Below are 4,787 nucleotides of genomic sequence, written 5' to 3' on the forward strand. Positions count from 1 at the left end.
TTTTTTTTTTTTTTTTTTTTTTTTTTTTTTGAGATGGAGTCTTGCTCTGTCACCAGGCTGGAGTGCAGTGGCAAGATCTCAACTCAGTGCAACCTCTGCCTCCCAGGTTCAAGTGATTCTCCTGCCTTAGCCTCCTGAGTAGCTGGGAATACAGGTGCACACCACCACACCCAGCTAATTTTGTATTTTAGTTGCATGGGGTTTCACCATGTTGGCCAGGATGGTCTCAATCTATTGACCTTGTGATCTGCCTGCCTTGACCTCCCAAAGTGCTAGGATTACAGGCGTGAGCCTAATATATATATATTTTTAAATAACAATAATTTTTAAAAAAGGAAACCTCCAGATCCAGATTGCTTCACTGGTGAATTCTACCTTATTCTGTTTTGTTGTTGTTAAGACAAAGTCTCGCTCTGTCGCCAGATTGGAGTGCAGTGGTACAATCTTGGCTCACTGCAACCTTTGCCTCCCAGGTTCAAGCAATTCTCCTGCCTCAGTCTCCCAAGTGGGTGGGACTACAGGTGCACGCCACCACGCCCAGCTAATTTTTGTATTTTTAATAGAGACAGGGTTTCACCATGTTGGCCAGGATGGTCTTGATCTCTTGACCTCTTGATCCACCCACCTCAGCCTCCCAAAGTGCTGGGATTACAGGTGTGAGCCACCGCACCTGGCCTCTACCTTACTCTTAAGGAAGAAATGATATAAATTCTATACAAAGTTTTCCTAAAAAAAACAGAAGAGAAGGGATCGCTTTCTAACTCATTTTATGAGGCTAGCATTACCCTAATATTAAGCCCAAACAAAGACATTATACAAAAATAAAAACACAGACCAATATCCTTCATGAACACATGTGCAAAATCCTTAAAATATATAAGAATTAACTGAAAGGGGATCATGAACTTAAATGTAACACCAAAAACTATAAAGTTCTGCCAGCCTGGGCAACATAGGGACATCCCATCTCTACAAAAAAATTAAAAATTATTAGCCGGGAATGATGGAGGGTGCCTGTAATTCCAGCTACTCAGGAGGCTGAGACAGGAGAATCACTTGAACCTGGGATATGGTTGTTGCAGTGAGCTGAGATCATGCCACTGCACTCTAGCCCCGGGAGGCTGAGCGAGACTCCATCTCCAAAAAAAAAATTATCCAGGTGTGGTAGCATGCACCTGTAGTCCCAGCTACTCAGGAGGCTGAGGCGGGAGGATTGCTTGAGCCCAGGAGGTTAAGCCTGCAGTGAGCTATAATTGAGCCAGTGCCCTGCAGCCTGGGTGACAGAGTGAGACTCTGTCTCCAAAAGATAAAACAGGGCCAGGCGTGGTGGCTCATGCCTGGAATCCCAGCACTTTGGGAGGCCGAGGCGGGTGGATCATGAGGTCAGGAATTCAAGATCAGCCTGGCCAACATGGTGAAACCCCATCTCTACTAAAATTCAAAAATTAGCCAAGCGTGGTGGTGAGTGCCTATAATCCCAGCTATTTGGGAGGCTGAGGCAGGAGAATTGCTTGAACCTGGGAGGCGGAGGTTGCAGTGAGCCGAGATCATGCCATTGCACTCCAGCCTGGGCAATAGAGTGCTACTCCGTCTAAAACAACAACAACAACAACAAACAAACAAAAAACAGAAAACAAACCCAACAGTATACATTTCTAGGAGAAAATAGAAATGCTTCATGACCTTGAGTTAGACAAAGATTTCTTAGCTATAAAACAAAAGCATGATTCATAATAAAAAATATTGATAAATTAGACTTCATCAAAATCAAGAACTTCTGCTCTTCAAAAGATAACATGAGATGAACGGACAAGGCACAGATGGAGAAAACATTGGCTCTAATCACATGTCTGATCCAAATATGTAAAGAAAATAACTCTCAAAACTCGAATTGTTGGTTAGGCACAGTGGCTCATGCCTGTAATCCCAGCATTTTGGGAAGCTGAAGCATGCAGATCACTTGAGGCCAGGAGTTTGAGACAAGCCTGGCCAACGTGGTGAAACCCCATCTCTACTAAAAATACAAAAATTAGCCGGGCGTGGTGGCGGGTGCCTGTAATCCCAGCTACTCAGGAGGTTGAAGTGCGAGATTGCTTGAACCTGGGAGGCAGAGGTTGCAGTGAGCCATTCATACCACTGCACTCCAGCCTGGGCTACACAGTGAGACTCAGTCTCAAAAAAAAAGAAAAGAAAAGAAAAAAAAAAAAAAAAAAGGAAAGGCAGTATAGCATGAATAGTGCCAGGTTAGGGGAAGAATAAAGGATGACAGATGCCTAGAAAAGCCTCCATAACCTAGCACTGAAGATTAGGAAGAGCGGGCTACCCAGGAGTGTGATTTAAACCCAGGTGTCCCAGGAAGATCCACAATATAAACACATTATTTTAGTTGACACGCATACTGTGTTTGTATTTTTTTTTTTTTTTTTTGAGATGGAGTCTTGCTCCGTGGCTGGAGTGCAGTGGCACGATCTTGGCTCACTGCAAGCTCCGCCTCCCAGGTTCTCGCCATTCTCCTGCCTCAGCCTCCTGAGTAGCTGGTACTACAGGTGCCCGCCACCATGCCTGGCTAATTTTTTATGCTTTTAGTAGAGATGGGGTTTCACCGTGTTAGCCAGGATGGTCTCGAACTCCTGACCTCATGGTCTGCCCACCTCGGCCTCCCAAAGTGCTGGCATTACAGGCGTGAGCCACCACGCCAGGCCATATGCCACAAGACTTGCTACTTAAAGTACACTCTGCGACCAGCAGCATTGACATCACCAAGGAGCTTATTAGAAATGTAGGTTCACAGGCTCTACCCCAGACCTGTTGAATCAGAAGCTGCATTTTAAACTAAAGGGGTATGTATATTAAAGCTAAGACACACTGTTCTTAGCTACCTTGATGGCAGGAGCTGTGGATTTTGTACTCAGTACCCTAAGCCCATTAGAATGTAAATTCTGGCTGCACGTGGTGGCCCACACCTGTAATCCCAGCACTTAGGGAGGTCAAGACAGGTGGATGGCTTGAGCTCAGGAGTTTGAGACCATCTTGGGCAACATGACGAAACACTGTTTCTAGAAAAAATACAAAAAAATTAGCCGGGGATGGTGGCATGTGCCTGTGGTCTCAGCTACTGGGGAGGCTGAGATGGGAAGATTGCTTAAGCCCAGGAGGTCGAGGCTGTAGTGAGCCGTGACTGTGTCACTGCACTCCAGCCTGGACAACAGAGTGAGTCCTTGTCTAAAAAAAAAAAAAAATCAACTTCACAAAGGGAAGATGTTTATCTTATCTTCTGTATCTCCCAGTGCTTGTATTTGTTTAAGAACTCAGGCTGAGGCTGGGCATGATGGCTTATACCTATTATCCCAGCACTTTGGGAGGCCAAGGTAGGCAGATCACTTGAGGTCAGGAGTTCAAGACCAGCCTGGCCAACATGGTGAAACCCCGTCTCTACTGAAAATACAAAAATTAGCTGGGTATGGTGGCACATGCCTGTAATCTCAGCTACTCGGGAGCCTGAGGTAGGAGAATCACTTGAACCCAGGAGTCGGAGGTTGCAGTGAGACAAGACCATGCCACTGCACTCCAGCCTGGGCGACAAAGTAAGACTCTGTTTCAAAAAAAGAAAAAAAAAAAAAGAGAGAGAGAGAGAGAACTCACGCTGAGAGCTGGAATCCTACACCCTCCAATACTCACACAGAGAAGCCATGGGATACTAAAGCTGGAAGGACCTTAACTACCATCTCAATGTTTTCATTCCCCAATGCTGTTTACTAGAACTATTTGCGATAATGGAAATGTTTTATGTTTATGCTGTCCAATATGACAACTACTATCTACAATTATTTATTCAGCTCTTGAAATGTTGCTAGCTGAGAACTGAATTTTAAATTTTAATTAGTTTTAATTAATTCAAATAACTACATGTGACTAGTGGCTACCGTATTGACATCACAGATCTAGAATATACATCTGTGTAGACAATAAGAAAAAAATGTCCGGCCACAGTGGCTCACGCCTGTAATCCCAGCACTTTGGGAGGCTGAGGCGGGCGGATCACGTGAATTCACGAGTTCAAGACCAGCTTGGTCAACGTGGCAAAACACTGTCTCTACAAAAAAAAAATAATAATAATTAGGCAGGCATAGTAACATGTGCCTGTAGTCCCAGCTACTCAGGAAGCTGAGGCAGGATAATCGCTTGAACCTGCTAGGTGGAGGTTGCAGTGGCTGAGATTGCGCCAATGTACTCCAGCATGAGTGACAGAGCAGGACTCCATCTCAAAAAAAAAAAAAAAAAGAGGGGATTTTCCTCTCAGAAGTCCCCTCTCTCTCACTGGAGAGAGAGAGCTGTTTTCCTTTCTCTTTCTTTCTCTTTCTCTTGCCTGTTACACGTCCACTCCTAAACTCCTCACGTGTGTCCACGTCCTAAGTTTTCTTGGCGTGAGATAATGAACCCTGGGTACTTACCCAGACAACATAGCTGCTTCATATTGGGGACCTTGTCCAGGATACCAACGTACATCATTCATTGAAATGGTGAGTAGAGGAGCAGACTCCAACTCTGTCCTTTCATTTTGGGGCCCTCAGCCTCCATTTTATTTTATTTTATTTTATTTTATTTTAAGGCAGGGTCTTCCTCTCTGACCCAGGCTGGAGTGCAGTGGTGTGATCTCAGCTCACAGCAACCTCCACCTCCTAGATTCAAATGATTCTCATGCCTCAGCCTCCCAAGTAGCTGGGATTACAGGCCTGCACCACCATGCTGAGCTAATTTGTATTGTTTTTTTTTTTTTTTTTTTTTTT

The sequence above is a fragment of the Rhinopithecus bieti genome, unplaced genomic scaffold (assembly GCF_001698545.2).
Source record: "Rhinopithecus bieti isolate Rb0 unplaced genomic scaffold, ASM169854v2 scaffold_41082, whole genome shotgun sequence".
Taxonomy (NCBI): domain Eukaryota; kingdom Metazoa; phylum Chordata; class Mammalia; order Primates; family Cercopithecidae; genus Rhinopithecus; species Rhinopithecus bieti.